Genomic DNA, 18,295 nt, shown 5'->3' with positions numbered 1-18,295 from the left:
GAATTTGAATATAAATTTTAACTTAAAATTGAAAACTTTGAGAAAAACTTTCATATTTTCTTTTGAACCTTAATATCCAAAGGCTTTCGAGAGGAGATCATTTTCAAATGGGCGTATCAAGGTAAGGTGTAATGATTAATTATGAAAATATACCTTTTAACTATATAACTATATTTATGTCATTTATAATATGCTTGAAATTATTTTTAAAAGTTAATTTCTTGTTTTGAAAATTCTGAAGTAGTTAATTATGAAAATATACCTTTTAATTATATAATTATATTTATGTCATTTATAGCATGATTGAAATTATTTTTAAAGCTTAGTTTCCTGTTTTAAAAATTCTAAAGTAGATTCTAATCTCTATTGGTCATACGAGACCAAAAAAACTCACAATTATAGTTGAATAAGAGCATACACAACTCAGATTAATTACATAATAGAGTTGTGGCTCATGAAATTTGAATACCTTGAATGGTTTGGAAAAAATACATATTTAAAAGAGAAACATTTTCATAAGAGAAAGATATAGGGAAGGTATTTTTTAGTTGTTTTCTTAGTAATAAATACTAAGTTAATATTAGTTTTTACATACATACTCTAACTTAAAAAAAAAAACTAAATTAATTGAGTCTCTACATGCACAAGCACCTACAATTTTTAAGTATTGAGAGTAATTAGTACAATCCAACAACCCCTTAATTACAAGGGCTAACAATTCTAACATTAAGCAATTGAAAATACCTAGGTGGCATTACAATACTTACAACCTACATAATGTGATTTCCTATTGGTGTAAGTTTTAGTGGCTTATAATAACTCGCATGAACATAAATACTTTTGCATGTGGACGTAGTTTGTCTCAAAGTTAAGGTCTACAAGTTTTTTCTTATTTTTCTTTAAAATTTATATTTCTTAAATTTTTCTTCTTACCACTACCAATTAGTACTCTCATATTATTTTTCAATATTTTCTCATTTTTTTCAAGTCTTTTTGTACTTTAACAATTATTGACTTAAAGTTTCTACTATTAATTTCTATTCTCATATTGTTTTCCAATATTTCATCTTTTAGTCTTCTTGTACTTTAGTTATTATTGATTTAGAGTTTTATTGATTTAAGGTTTCTATTAAGATAAAAAAACAACACATTTATTTTCTTTATCTTCTTTTTCAAATTCTACATCATCTTTAACAATTCCAAGGGTTGTATTTGTTCATTCTTTTGTTACAATATTTATTTTCATCTTTTGTTATCATACTTATGCTTTGCAAGCTATTCCTCAAGAAATAATAAACCACTCTCATCATCAAATTCAATATTTACAGGAAGAAAATTTCAAATTCATCATCCCGTTATATTTTATAAAACTATGGTCATGATCAACCTAATATATATAATCACTTTATTTCTGCAATTTCTATGTAGTCTCAAGGCCAATTATAGTTTTGGCATCTTATTTATTTTCGATTGTTTCAGCAGGCTTGTCCACAACTTCTCATCGTGACCACTTCTGATGCTGATCCTTCTTTTTCTAAGGGAGTCCGGGGCAGCTATGGTTGATAAGGTTGATTCCAGCTAAGGAGCAGTGACACCATTGAAAATGATGACTTTGCATCTCGCGAATGAAAGGCCTACCGACTACTTCCTAATAATGGATTCCGAGATAACTGCTTCTTCCTTCACCAAATTTGTTTCATATCAGATGAAGTCAATTTGTCTCATATCACCTGATGACTTCAGGTAATCTATGGTATTATTTAAATCTGATAAGTCATTCCAATGTTCTACTAATCTTTTCTGCCCGGTTTTTGCATTATGAGCATTTATTAGCGTGAGAGGAGACAAGTAGAACGCCATGTTAGCGAATGAAAATCCTATATCTCGCATATTTGTAAAACGGCTTTGTGGATTTTATTATACCATGAGGGCATTTGATAATGAGCTTGGGGAGTGAAAAAGAGAGGATTTGTCACGAGTCAAAGAAAATCGGAGCTTTCCCTAAATCCCAAAATACAAAAATCCGAAATTATATTTTTATACTATATTATAAATTTTATTTTATAAACCTGAAAAAATAATCTTTTGTATCTTAAGTATATTCTTTTGTTTTATATACATTATTATGTTTTAATGAATACTTTTCCTAAATTAAATAAACAACCATAAGTATGTTTATATATAGGAAAATAGGTAAGTATGATTATATATATGAAAATTTTATATTAGAAATATTGTAAATATTAAATTTCATTTTACAAATTTATAAAAATATATATTTTTTATTTTTTAAATATATTTATCATAATATTACAAATTAATCAGTATATTTGTGATAATATTACAAATTAATTAATGTTGTGTTATGATACTTTTAAATAACGAAACAAAAGAAATTAAAAGAATAGAAGTATTGGGCTAATTCTTTATTATCATAGTTTTTTTCAGAAGAAAAAGCTTTATAGTATATTGAGGGAATATATACAAAATGGACATGATAGATCTGAAAAGAGTGATGGATGATCATCTGAAAAGAGAGACAGACATAGAAGATCTGTTGATCTGATGGATTTGTAGCATGGATCGCTTGAGAGAAAGCTGATAATCAAAATATATAGCATCTGAGGATGAAGAGAGGGAACCCAAAAGGGGCTGCGAGCATAGGCAGCCATGATATGGACAAAAATCCCACAACAAAACAGCATCAGCGGTCAGGGGAAAAGAGAGCGGAGAAAAGAGACAGGACATATATGGAGGAATTATCATAGTTACCTTATCTATATCTTCATTTCTTTAAATATGGTTTACATTGTTATCCTAAGGATTCACATTCTTTTCTTTTCATTGTCGCCATCCATAATATTCCGACAAACTATGCTATCCATTTATGACACTTTATAGTTCTAGTTACATCATTCTTATTTTCTATTTATTCTAAACGGAAAGGTTCGAATCTTAGTAGCCTTAATAAGGTCCCGAGTTAATTCTATCTCAATCTATTTCAATGTAATTACCTTAAAGCTTGCCATATCCATGAGAATTTTGAATTGTCAAAAATGAAATGGTAGATTTGATAATCAAAAATAACACTTCCTTTATAATCATAATGGACGTATAAAAATCATGGAATCATGAGGTCACGAAAAAAATGGGTCTAGCTCAAAACTTGAGACCTTTCTTTAAAAACCTTTGATAACAAATTGTATTTTCTAACTTAATAATGAAAAACTGTTGAGAAATGAGTAACACACAACGAATAACCGCACAGTTCTTTGTTTAGCTTGAAAACATCCTTCCTTACCAATCTCAAATAGAATTTCATAAACATGCAAATTACCTTTGGCTTTTATATTCTCAATGTGATTATATTTTTGGCTTTTCCTAACTTTTATATATAGATAGTAAACATTGTTAACTAATTCTTCGAGATTGTTGTTGTATAATATGTAATTAGTTCTACATTCTGGTTTTATAGTTAATAAGTTATTGAGACACAATTGTCTCATACCTAGTTTGCACATGTATAAATAAGTAATTTTATAATTAATACGATGTTTTTTCATTGTGGAGTTTATTTGGGCTTGTACAGTGGTATCCAAGCCCCGGTTAAGATGTTTCTAAACTCCATGTATTTGAAGTCTATGGTGTAAAGGAGACGCAAAGCATGAAGACTACGAAGATAAAGTGCAACAAAAGGTTAATCCAGTGGAGGAATGCAGTGGGATGCCCAAACTATTGACTCTTTATAAGTTTTATATCTTTCAATCATAATGAAAGATGATTGGAGAAATTCAGTGGCATAATTTTTTTTTTAACATATCCTTGGAAGTTAAAATACATGTTCGAGTTTTGAGTGCTTGTTGTTCTCAATAAAAATTGCCAAGACTAAGTCGAATGCCAATAATTGTTGGATTGTTTGTTAAAAGTCTCAGTTCCATGCATCCAAGGATCACTTGTTGTTTTAATTTTGGAAAGCTTTATTTGCATTTACTGCATCAAACAGAAGTTTACTTACAGTGAAATTTCTGAAAAATAATATTTGCATTTACTGTAGTAAACGAGTTTAATCACAGTATTTTCATTTACCACAATAAACACGAGTTTAATGACAATAAAATGTATGAAGGATAATAAGATGCATTTGAATTTACTGCAGTAAACAAGAGTTTAATCACAGTATTTTCATTTACCACAGTAAACATGAGTTTAATGACAATAAAATCTATGAAGGATAATAAGATACATTTACTACAAACCAAACATGTCTAAATGATACAAAGTTTTTTGCTGAAATATTTGTCAAGGATACAAAGTTTTTACTAAAGTATTTGTGAAGGAAACTTAAAATGAAAGATATATTGAAGGATACAAAGTTTTTACTAAAGTATTTGTGAAGGATACTGAAAATGAAGTATATATATATATATATATATATATATATATATATATATATATATATATATATATAGATATTGGTGGTTTGAATTAAATTTTTAGTTGAAGAGTGGTCAATTTTTTAGTAAAATAAAATTTTTGGACGCTAACAAAATTTGAACCTAGCTCTTTGCTAGGCTATTTTCGAAACTTACCATTAAACCACAAAGCCAACTATGTTTGAAATAAAAGGAGGAATGAATTTATATCTTTTTAGAAGTATTGCATATAATTTGAATTTGAAAGGATTTGAAGAATACTTGGTTGCATAACAATTATGACTTCAATAGTTTTCATAGTTCGAGTTGTTCTTAATGTAAAGGAAAATTATCAAGAGTGATTTGGAAAGCTTAAAAGTGCCCTTGTTTTTAAAGATTTGTGGGAAGTTTGTAAGGCAAGAAGGATAGTAATGGAAAGAAAATTGCACCAGAGCCACCTGATAATGAGAAGCAACGTGAAATTTGTGATACAAAAGACAACAATGCATATGCATTAATAACTGCATTGGTGACATAAGAGGTAAGATGATATATTGTTTCTTGTGGTACTTCATTTGAAGCATTAAAGAAGTTGAAAGAATTGTATTATTCACACTCAGAACTCAAAATTATTCAGTAATTGTTAAAGTTGTTTAATTTGGAAATGAAGGATAATGATCCTTTTAAGAGTTTCTCTGAAATAAAAGCCATTTTTCATGATATAGAAGCCAATGCAATTAAACTAGATTTATAACTTACAACTTTTATAAAATTCCTTCACCCTGTCTATTTAAACTATTTGGAATCTCTCCAAGATATTGGAAAGTTAAAAGACATTGCATTTGATAAACTAGTAAGAAAAATAGTTGAGAGAGAAAAGACCTTTGGGAAGAAAGATACTCCACCTAACTCGAATGTAGAAACTTTGTGCCTTTCCTAAAAGGATCAGAAGTCTCATGCTGAAACTTCTAGAGGTGATAAAAGTAGTAGAGGTCATGGTAGGAGAAATTATAGAGGCATGGGGGGCAAAAATAATCAGGGAGATAGATAACAAAGGAATTTTAATGATATACCAGCTATCAAATGTTTTAGATGTGTTGAAATTGGTCATATTGCTACTAATTGTAAAATCCCTTCGGAGAAAGTCAGTGAAAGGAGAGAACAGTTGAATGAAAAGAAAGATTAGCCACCACCATATAAGGGAAAATCATCAGAGTCTGCAAATTACATTGTTGGTCACTATAATTTTAATATTAATTATGTTTCCAATACTATATTTTCTTCATGGCAAGATAGTTGGATTTCATATTCAGGAGCCACTTGTCATATGACATTTAGGAGAGATTTTTTTGAAACATTCAATGATGATATTGATGGTATTCTTTACTTTGATGACAAGTCTCAAATTAAGTCATCTAGCATTGGGTCTATTTGTTTGAAGATACTGAATCTTGAAGATTATGTTCTATAGGATGTACTTTATATTCCACAGTTTAAGCGAAATTTGATGTTTCTTATCCATATTCGGCAGCATGAGCATTCTATTCATATATTTGATGACATCATCGAGATAAGAAGAGCATCTAGTCATGCAGTTATTATGACCGGTGTGGAAAAAGGTACACTTTTAAAATTAAATGGTACTTCATCTACTAATTCTCATGAAATTTATGTTCTTTTGGAGTAGCAAAGTGATTTTGTTTCCCAACTTGTTGTGGCATGCTCGATTTGGTCACATCAATGATGGCAGCATCAAAATGATGAAAAAGCAAGGTATTAAAGGTCTTCCTCCAGTTCAAAGAAATATTACAGCTTGTGATTCTTGTATTATAGGAAAGCATTGTAAATGGCCTTTTCATAGTTCTTCTTTCAGATCTTCACAGAAATTAGGTCTCATACATTCAGATTTATGTGGACCTATGCCTATTGTAACTACAAATGGAAATAAATATGTGTCGACATTTATTGATGATTAATCGAGAATTTGTTGGGTGTATTTGTTGAAGAATAAGTCACAAGTGTTTGAAGTTTTTAAAAAATTTCATTTGATGATTAAAAATGAAACTCAATAGAATATAGGCATTCTTAGAACTCATAATGGTGGTGAGTACGCTTCTCATATTTTTGAACAATATTTGAGGACAATCAAATCAAACATAAAACTACCATACCTTATAATCCACAACAGAATGACATTGTAGAACCTATGAATAGAACTTTTCTTAATATGGTTAGATCTATAATGTTCTTTAAGAATGTTAAGTTGATGTTTTGGGGCGAAGCAGTGCTTTGTGCAGCTTATATTCGCAACCATTTTCGTTCTTCTGTCATCAATAATAAATCTCCTTTTGAATGTGGTATAATCGTCTTCCTATTGCTCAACATTTTAGAGTATTTGGTTCTCTATGCTATGCATTAATTCCTAAACATCAGCGCAACAAGTTGGGTTCTAGGAGTCGCAAATGTATTTTCTTGGGATATTCTACTACTTCCGAAACTTATAGGTTGTATGATGAGGAGAACAAGAAGTTCATTCTTTCCAGAGATTTGGAGAAGTTTGCATCTAAGAAGTTCTATTTTGAATCTGGCAATGATGTTCCACACACTGAAAGGGGGGATCCCATTTTGGATCAGCTTGCAGGTCTTCCATCTTTTACTCATGAGAATGTTATTGTTGAAGAAAATTTGGATGACAGAAATGTTTCTGCAAAACTAGAAATTCCTCTTGAAGAGCCTGTTCTTGAGCCTATTTTTCAAGATGAGCAACCATCACAACCACTCCAGCAACCTTTACGAAGATCTACATGTGCTCAAAAAGTTCCAAGAAAGTATGATGATTTTGAAACATGAATGTATTCTAAAGGTGATTCAGGTAACGTTTCTCTTCAATGTGAATTCAATCCTCGCACAATTAGAGAACCTAATTGTTCTAAACAAGTTGTTAATTGTGATGAATGGAATAATGCAATGCAAAAGGAATATGATGCACTTATTAAGAATGGAACTTGGAGGTTAGTAAATCCTCCTGTAGGTGTCAAACCCATTGGTTGCAAATGGGTGTATAAGATCAAATTGAAGGCAGATGGTTCACTTGATGAATACAAGGCAAGGCTTGTAGAAAAAGGCTATGCTCGGAAGGAAGGTGTTGACTACACAGAGACATTTTCTCCTACAACAAAATGTGGCACTATTAGAACTTTGTTTTCTCTTGCAGCTCAGAATAGATAGAAGATACACCATATGGATGTTAAAACAACTTTTCTGAATGGCAATTTAAAGGAGGATGTTTATATGTTTCATCCTGAAGGTTTTTCTGTTAAAGGAAAAGAGCAAAAGGTATGCAAATTGCTTAAGGCTTTGTATGGGCTGAAACAAGCATCTTGTGCATGGTATGAAAATTTACCTAAATATGTTCTCCAGTTGAATTATAAATTATTTGATATGGATGATGCAACTCTTTTTTGTTAAGAAAATTGGAAAGTTAGTTGTATATTTGGTTGTGTATGTAGATGATTTGATGATCACAGGAAACAATGATGACTATATATCGTCCGTTAAAAGATAATTATTGAGATTTTTTGACATGACATATTTGGGTTTATTACATTATTATTTAGGGATTAAAGTTGATTAGAAACCCAAATATATTTTCATTTCTCAGAAAAATTATATTCGACATCTACTGAACAGATTTGGGATACAGGATTCTAATCCTGTCACTACTCCTATGGAGAATAATTTGAAGTTTAATTCCATTGAAGGAAGTATGTTTGAAGATCTAACAAAGTACACACAACTTGTTTGAAGTTTGAATTTTCTAACTACTACTAGACCTGACATAACTTTTCTTGTAGTGATACTTTCCATGTTCATGCATAAGCCATGTGAAGGTCATTGGAATACAACAAAGCAAGTGCTCAAGTATTTTAAAGGCACTCGAACATATGGCATTGAATATTCCAAAGTTGTAGATTTCCATTTCATCGACTATTCAGATTCTGATTTTGATGGAGATAAGGAGAATGGAGTCTCTACTTCTAGTTATTTGATGAGTCTTGGATCAGCAACCATCGGTTAGACATCACGCAAGAAATATGTTCTTGTTGATATTACCACCAAAGCCAAATATGTTGCAGCAGCTCAAGCTACAAAAGAAATCATTTGGCTTCGCAAAATACTTGAAGACATGCCAAAGAAACAAAAAGCTTCAACTCCACTACTCGTTGACAACTCTTCTACAATTCAGTTGGCCAAGAATCCCAAGTTTCATGATCTAAGCAAACATACTAACACCAAATATCACTTGATTCGACATTATGTAGAGGCGAAATTTATTCATCTGACACCAACTTTAGAGAAGATCGTAGACATATTTACAAAGCCACTGGGAGGTGAAAAGTTTAAAAACTTTAGAATGTTACATGGCATGTCAAATGTTGCTTTGGATTAAGGGGAGAATGTTAACTAATCCTTCGGGATTGCTATTGTATAATATGTAATTAGTTTTACATTCTATTTTTACGGTTAATAAGTTACTGAGATACAACTGTCTCGTACCTAGATTGAACATGTATAAATAAGTAATTTTATCATTAATACGTTGCTCTTTCATTTTGGAATTTATTTGGGCTTGTACAAACATAAGAGATTTCGAAATAAAGAATTCCCTAACATATTTCAAAGCTTAACACAAAAAAACTTTAAGAATAACAAATCAACTTTACCCACTGCTCAATCCAATATGTCAAGGTAAAAATTGAATCCTTACAAATATGACAATAAAAAAGTTTTGATAGATCTTCCAGTTATTCTTGGCTATGAGAAAGACATCGTTGGACAATAAAAATCCAATGGTAATGTCCTAATTTTCATTTTAATTTCAATATAATATTCCATGAATTCATCCATATGTCTATTGTTTCACTATAAAGATATTTGATCAATAAATTATTGAACAAAATTTTCTTATATTCACCTGTTATGTAATAATACTCTCATATTGTTATTTATATATATATATATATATATATATATATATAGATATTATTTCAAACCTATTATAAACAGATATTTACATTCATTGTCAAAAATACTAAAATAAGATTTCAATATTAGTAAAGAAAAAATATTAGATTTTTCTCTCTAATAAATATTAATATTAAAAATTAAATTAAAAAATATAAAATAAATATTAATATTATAAAATTAATTTAATAAAAAATATAAATAAAATTAATAATATATAAATACAAATATTATTAAAGTTTAGAAAACAAAATGTGTAATATATTACGAAATTTGATTTTTAAGAATTGTGTGTGAGAAATTAAAAACTTTTAAAATAATTTAAATGAGATTGTGTGCGAAAGAAAAAAGATTTAAATTAATTTAAATAATTTATATTTTTTCAAAATAATTATGAAAAATTAGATTTGAGGTATCTCTCAAATCAAAATTTCATAAATTAAATTTATTTCAATTAATATTAATATTTTTATATAGTATATGATATAATATTAAGTTAATATTAATTTATTTATGTGTGTACTAACTAAAAAAGTTATAGGTTCAAAATCAGACGGGTAGAATATGTATGTCTTAATAGACTTAGCACTCAAATAGCTGCAGGGAGGTGGTTCCATTGTACCACAAACAAGGGGGTCTCTTACACCAATTTGGTGTCTGCCTTGGCCGTGACCTTAAAATTAGATGATAATATAAATAATATGTATAAATGTCAATACATATAGTTGTATAATTCTTGTTTATAAGTTTCAAAAGTGATGTTCATGATTTTATGTTATGTTTAAGAATCACTTAAACTATCTAATTATTTATAAAAATTATTAAGTAAAATTATTATTGTAAAGAAATAAAAATAACCTTAAAATAGAATAACAAAATAATTAATTAGTTAAAACCAAGTTAAAAACTAGCTAAATATATCTAAATTTTAACAAACCAAAATAACTTAGAAAACAATGATTGTGGAAGATCTCAGCAAACTAACATCCAACAATCGACATTAAATGGACAAATTGATTTGAGAGACCACTCTTCTCCCATCAACCCCTTTGCAAACCCTCTATCAATTAAACTATATTTCACCATTAAACCATACGATAGTGATCCTTCCACCCAGATGTTTATCTCAAAGACATGAATTAACTATTATCTATATCTAAAAATCCCTAAAAATTTGAAGTTCACTGTTATAACATAAACTCCAATTCTCATGCACACAATCATCCATTTTACATTAAATTTATTTAATAATACAACTTTTGTTAGCTTTTCATTTATTATTTATTTATTCTCTAATTATAATTTATTGTTATGATTATAAAAAAAATCAAATTAGAATTAATATAACATTATTATTATTATTTATATATATATATATATATATATATATATATATAAATCCTTCTTAGTATTTATCAAGAAACTTAGAGATTTTAAAAGTTTCAACTGCTCCATATTCCTAACTTACACTTCATAAAATTGCCCCCGTTGCATTTACTTTATATTTGAGATAATCTTTTTGGGTCTCATAAACCTTTTAGATTTCATGAGAGCATGGATAGTTATATTATTCTATATTCTAGTTTTTTTTAAATCCTTCTTCGTATTTATCAAGAAACTTTTAGATTTCAACTGCTCCATATTTCCAACTTACACTTCATAAAATTGCCCCCACTATATTTACTTTATGTTTGAGATAATCTTTTTGGTCTCATAAACCTTTTAGACCTTTTAGATTTCATGAGAGCAAGGATAGTTATATTATTAGTATCTAGCAATGGCATGGGACTATAATAATCGAAGGTGGTTACTATTAGTTGAGTTGTTTATTAGGGATGATTAATCTAGTATAATCAAAGTTTTTAGGCATATAGTCATTTACTATCTTATTTGGCCTCTTCCCGAGGCATGGAGGCAAAAACATTACGTTATAATTATTTATTTGTTTCTGATCACGGTTAGACAAACGTGACAAGAACAATGTTAGCTTAATGCTAACATTAATTCCCAGACATTTAATGTTTGGGATAATGTTCACTGATATCTCATATCATTTCCTACATGAAAATGCGTGTGGCGAGACTGCATGAAAATGTTGGTTACACTGTCATGGTGAGAGTGGCAAGCATGCAACAACTATTCCTCCTTCATGCAGCTGCAACTCTACCTAGGCTTGCTGTTATGTTGAAGAACATATATGTTGTCAATAGGCACAAGATCAACTGGATTTTGAAGGAGTTCAGCATCTAGAAATGATGCAAGTGGCCAACATTAAGATACAAGTGGTGAAGTGAGGTATAAACTTTTCATTAGCCCTGTCTCTGCTGGCTTCATAGTATCATAATTGTTCATCAACCCGGTCTCCTCTTTCTGTTGAGGCATTTGGGACTATTCTGTTGAGGAATTTGAGTCCATGTTTGTAACATTGCATGGCACTATAGGGCAAGAGGAGATTAACCCATGGCATACTGCCTCATAATCTGGTGATCTAGCATTGAGGTGTTTGAGTTCCATGTCGCACTGTGGTAGGCGACTGCCTGTGAAATCAACTTTTATTTTCCTACAAAATTATCAATTTTCATTAATTTTCATTTATCAGTTTTTTCCCTGTAGAATTATGAAAATTTTTCATTTATGAGTTTATAGAATTATCAATTACAATTTTAGAACAAGAAATCAAATTTACACATTTTAATTTTTTTTTTGTTATCGATACTTACTGAACTTCAGGGTTGCATCAGCTTAGGCATACTGAAAGGCTGGAAATCAAGATTGAAGGCTCAGGTACTGATTACTCAAGGTACTATATGCTCCACCTCCCACTACTCAAGCTACTATATGATCCATCTTATGCTCCAGCTCCCACCTCTAGCTTGTCTCATCACACCTTTGGTTTCAATGATCAAATGTATCTTGATAGTATACTCTTGCTTTTGAGCTTACTATCATACAACCGTCTAATATCATGTTGTTGGATTGGATCTGATGGCATACCTTTCATTCTATTGAGTACTGGTCCTCATTCGTCGAACATTCTACTATTGTGTCTCATAGCTCTGGTAGAGCCATAGATGAAAAATGTGAGGGAGTGGGTGGATGATTCACCAACTCCATTAGCTTAGTTCCCCATCGTCCGCCCTTCGATTGGAGTGCTATTCAACCTGGTCTGAGGGCATTTCTTTTGATTTATTCACTGCTTCCAGACTCCGATTATGATTCTGATTAACAACGATGTTAGAGCTTGATATGAAAATCTTTTCCTTTATTCAAAAGACATCCATACATAGGTAGAATGTGACTTCTTCCTTTGTTGATGAACAATCATGCCCCCTTCTTCTAGCGGAGGAACAACTTCATCAGATTAATTCTTTTGCTAATCATCCTTCAAGCCTTGTTCCTTTCTTCGACGTCATCTATCTATTCCATAACCTTGGTCTCTTCTAGATCAAATGAATTCTATTGACCCACCCTACCTTACCTTGGTTCCACACAAACTATTTACCATAATACCTAGATCTTACGCATCTCCCTTTCGTTACCGGGTCCAACCCTGGAGCCATAATGTATCAGAACGAGGAGGTCGTAGGGAAACTGCTTTTTGCTCCTTCATATCACTAGCTGAATACTCTTAGTAGAGTGCTTCCCACTCCCCCGATTATAGATGGAATGGCAGAATGGAGCTAGGTAGACAAAGCTAGGCTACCTCAGACTGCTGTGAGATGTCTACTGCATTTAATGGAAAAACTACTCCTCAAAGACAAACTAATAGAACAATTGCTCTCTTCTCTTTCAACAAACCATATCTATACCTACTGCCTATGCTCTTGAACGCAGGAAGTAGCAACTCAGTTCGTGCCATGCTAGTTGTTCTAATCAATTCTGAAAATGTTATAAGATGTGATTAGACTAGGGAGAGCTGCTAAGGCTTTTTCCTCTGCTCCAGCGGTTCGTCTAAAGGCAACATGGCATTAGGAAAATTGTGTAACCAACATTGAAAGTATCTCTTAGAATGCGGGTAAGGGAAGGAAAAGCCACAAGTGGCGACCATGCAATGCAACCGTTATCGTGTTTGTCTTACTTTTCTCAATCACAAGGAAAAAAAGTGTGTCAATCAATGTCATCTTCAAGGAAATTTAAGAAACTGTATTAACTTTTATGAGCTAAAAATTTCTAGTTTATTGAATTTCGAGTGCTTTGACATTTAATTTCACCTTTATATTTTCCTTTCTTTTTCATACTTCATTTGCTTTCTAGGGGATGAGAAACCCTTATTTCCCGTCATATTCTAAGTAAATGTCATAGTCAGCTCAGAAGCTCCACGATTTGCTGCAATTGCAAATCAAAATCGCCTTAAATTCTTTGAACTCATTGAGCCAGCCAGGAAAGATGGACGAGCAAGGCTGGATATTTTTGTGATGTCCTATCTACTTAGGACTTTAAATGAGGACTACACATATATGCTCCTGCTTTTCTATGAAGCATAGAAATGATGAGGGAGACAGAGTATTTCCTTGAATTTTAAGCACTGAAGGCACTAAAGGTTATAGTGAATACATGTTTTCAAGTTAAAGAAATAAGTAAAGAAAGAAAAGAATCTTATAGCAACAAATCAAGAGGTGGCCTCCAGTCATCAAGCAGGCCAATATCTTCTCATGAGCGTGACATTGATACATGTTCTGCATCTCTGAACAAAATGCATCTCTGTGACATTGATACATGTTCTGCATCTCTAAACAAAATGCATCTCCCAATGACATGGCTGGATGGATGGTCGAGTAGCCAATAGGTTTTCCCTTTAGCAGAGCAAAGCTATATCTTTTCAAGAAGCTCTTTAGTTCTTCATCACACGACTTATTACATGAAATTATAGTTCACTAAAGGATCAATAAATGAAATTATAGTACACATTGCTGCGTAAATCAAGATTTTTTCCTTGAAACATGGTACTGCAAATGTACAAGCTGCAATCTGAAATATCCAGTATTAGAAGTTTTGATCTGAAATCTCTACGTGCATGCCTACTGTTTCTGTTTCCCCGCTCAAGGTAGGGGCTAGCTGCTATGCAACCTCCCTTGTTCTTATTCTAATTGGGTAGATAATCTTGTTGGGTCTCATAAACCTTTTAGACCTTTTAGATTTCATGAGAGCATGGATAGTTACATTGTTCTATATTCTAATTTTTTTTAAATCTTTCTTAGTATTTATCAAGAAACTTTTAGATTTTAAAAGTTTCAACTGCTCCATATTCCCAACTTACACTTCATAAAATTGCCCCACTACATTTACTTTATGTTTGAGATAATCATTTTCATAAACTTTTTAGACCTTTTAGATTTCATGAAAGCATGGATAGTTATATTATTAGTCCCTGCCATCTAGCAATGGCATGGGACTATAGTAATTGAAAATTATGTAGTTAGTATTAGTTGAGCTATTTGGTAGTGAATGTTCATCGAGTATAATCAAAGTTTTTAAGTCAATAGTGATTTACGGTCTTATTTGGCCTCTTCCCAAGGTAGAGAGGCTCAAAGCATATACTATCTTGCCTTTATCTGTTCATTCTGGTTCATTTTTTTTGGAGCTGTCGATTAATGCTAACATTAATCTAGCCGTATGAAGAAATGCTAGCTCTCGCTCCTGGATATTGTCTATGGCTTTCCCTGGGCATTTATTAGTCTTTGAAGTTGCCACCTGTTGCAATGTATCTATGGTGTCTATTGCAATGTGTCTATTGTGTCTGTTTCAATGTGTCTATTGTGTCTGTTGCAATGTGTACTCTGCATATTACCTACTCTGCATGTTGCTCTGGCACAAGTCCACCTAGTCATTCAAGATATGGTCATTCAAGATGTGTTTCAGGACGGACAAAAACATCTAGCCTAATACATAACCAAAACAAGAAGAAAACCAGAACAAGCTAAGGAACATTGGTAAGATCAATACATACCTTCTCATCGAATTTCCAGTTCAACTATTCTTTTCTGTTTTTCTGGGTTAGGGGGAAATCATTCTATAAGTGGCTTTCTATCTTACAAATAATGCATCATACTACCTCTCTTGCACTCAACCTGGCCTTTGCCAGTTCTTGAATCTACTCAAACAAGCCTTGCAATTCTCTGAATCGGTGACGGGCGAGATTCATCCATATCTGTAGAAGTCACCTAGATCAGAAGCATGACTGCAATAATCCTATAGAGCCCAATGGGCATGCCAATCATTCATTTCTTAGAGTCAGGCGGGGATTAGATTGGAAAGCCTCATGTGCTATTTACTCTGCCCTTACTATGCTATGCTATATTTTTTATTAGCTCCCTCAACCCATCAAATTCGAGGAGCTAGACTCGACAATCAAATGCTTTATGGACAACCTGCATCTATACATACTCCATGGTAAACATATCAGTCTCTCTGGTCCCATAAGAGCTGTCAGCGGGTAGCAACCTAGTCGAGAAAGAATCCATTGAATTGAATTGAACCTGAATCTACTGTGGGTCGCAATGAACCAATCTGATCGTTAGCTTCTGCATCCATTGCCTGATTAAAGTCTGAACCCCCTCCTAATTAGTGCTGATAATCTACCCAAAATTCTGATCGAGGATTCTTTGATCATGGGTACAATGTCTTCTACCAGAAATTCTTACTCCATCTGTAGTAACAAAACAGATGGTTTCCAGTTTCTATCTCCCTCTACGTAGGGAATAAAGGGCTTATGGAACCCCAATCTACACAATCTATCTCCTATCATTATGGTGTTGTTCTACCAACAAGTCTTTCTCTTGCGGTAGAAATGGAGTGGCACTACAACTCGCTTAGGGAAAACTCAGATTGAATCGCCTGCATGAGGCCCATGGAGTTTTACTCCCTCAATATGGTTGAGCAATCATAAACATGCCACTAAAGAAATGTTTATAACCTATCTGACACAACACAAGCTCCTCCGATGAGACGGACAGCTCCTACGATGGGATCGATCGGTGGAGGTGTATGATACAAGCTCACCAAATCCCAAAACCACTAGTACCTATCACCGTTGTCCTGCTCTTCAGCCATGTTTCGATCATGTATTATGGTGCATTATGTTCAACCATGTCTCTTGTTACGTTCAACCTTTTCTTTTAACGATTCAAACTTTTGTTACGTTCAACCTTTTCTTTTAATGATTCAAACTTTTTCTTTGCTACTTTAATTTCTTCGTTATGCTCCTGAACAATTTTTTACCTTAGTAATGCTCAACTCTGTATATCTTTTTGGGCTCATCAAATTTCATAGTTTCTTTTATTTTAAGTGCATACACTGGACAAAGGGTATTTCAAGTGGCACAAGCATTGTTTATTGCCATATGTATGGTAGGTAGCATTTCTTTTGGCTAACTGTAAGAAATTTTTGCTTCCATAACTTGCTTCCTTTCTTTGACCTATATGATGACACGTCTATAAATTTATTGTGATCTTATCTATGATGCATTGGTACTGTTATTATAATACGTTGAGGGCTATGTTGGTATTAATATGTACCATCTGTGAATGATATAATAGTTTTTAGAATTCTCATCATCTTTGAAGTGTATACATATACTCTATTTTTGTCTTTGTGACATTCTTTATTGACATCTGCAATGGGTGATCTTGCAAGGGATCCAGCAATAGCTGGAGCTCAAGCTCCTGATTCTGATGGTCAAAACAAGGTTCATGGTGCTCCCACTTGAGAGAATACTTCCAAGACATACCCAGTTTTACAAATCCTCTTAGGCATAACCAGTATTTTTGTCCCATTGAAGGGTTTTTTGTGATATAGGACAATATGGTTATGAAGAACATTGATGTGGATATGTAGACAATGGAGACTCAGGTGCTCTATCACAGAGAAGGGCCCTGGTCTGAGGTATGTTTTAGTCTTGATGAAGTTTGTGTTGCCATTGTTACATGCGGGAGGATTTGTCCCAATGTTAACACAGTTATAGGAGAGCTAGTAGATGGTATCTGGTACCAGTATGGAGTACGGCATATCAAAGGGATTAAGTCTAGCTATCATGGGTTTTACTCATCATCGCCTGTGGATTTGTATCCCAAGTTGGTGAGTGATTGGCACAAAACAAGGGGGACAATGTTGGAGATCTCCAATGGGGGCTTTGATTTGCAGAAGATAGTGGATGGGATTGAGGATTGTGGGTTTAACCAGGTGTATATCATTGGTGGATATGGGACCATGAATGGTGCAGTGAAGATATTTGAAGAATTCAAGAGGAGGAGGCTCAAGGTTTCCATTGTTGGGATCCCAAGTTTTGTGGATAATGACATGGGGATCATTTATAGATGCTTTGGTTTTCATACAGCAACAGAGGCAGCTCAGAGTGCTATTGATGCAGCCCATGTTGAGGCCGAGAGTGCCACTCATGGAATAGGGTTGGTTAAGTTGATGGGTAAGAATGTTGGACACATTGCACTGCATCCAACTTTGGGTAGTAGGGATGTGGATTGCTACCTTATACCTGAGAACCCATTCTATCTAGAAGGAGAAGGGGGGTTATTTGAGTTTTTAGAGAATAGGTTGGCAGAGAATGGAAGGAAACTCCATTAAAGGGAAGGGATTCTTTAGAAAGTTGATATGCTATTAATTCTTTGAACACACAAGATGAAAAGGTAAGAACTCAATCTAATCTTAATTTAATATTTAGCTTGCTTAACTTATTCAAAAGTAACAGTAGCTGAAATTTGCTTCCTTGAACTTGCTTCCTTGGGAATTTCTTCATAGGCAACTACAAGAAAAGGTAACGGCTTCCTAGAAGAGTTGATCTCCTATTTTATTCAATTTTTTGCACTCCCTGGAAGATAAAGGCTACTTTGAAAAGCTGATCTATT

General features: G+C 32.5%; 1 pseudogene; it reads left to right on the top strand.

The window, feature by feature from the left end:
* Nucleotides 1–17,273: 17,273 nt before the first annotated feature.
* LOC149266891 (ATP-dependent 6-phosphofructokinase 2 pseudogene) lies at nt 17,274–18,014 on the top strand (annotated as a pseudogene).
* The last annotated feature ends 281 nt before the right edge of the window (nt 18,015–18,295 follow it).

This window comes from Pinus tabuliformis, chromosome 6, assembly GCF_031772625.1.
Source record: "Pinus tabuliformis cultivar Carrire ecotype Pingquan chromosome 6, CPIR1, whole genome shotgun sequence".
In the NCBI taxonomy this organism is placed as follows: domain Eukaryota; kingdom Viridiplantae; phylum Streptophyta; class Pinopsida; order Pinales; family Pinaceae; genus Pinus; species Pinus tabuliformis.
The sequence above is the reverse complement of the archived record's forward strand: the minus strand, read 5'-3'. Positions and strand labels throughout refer to the sequence as shown.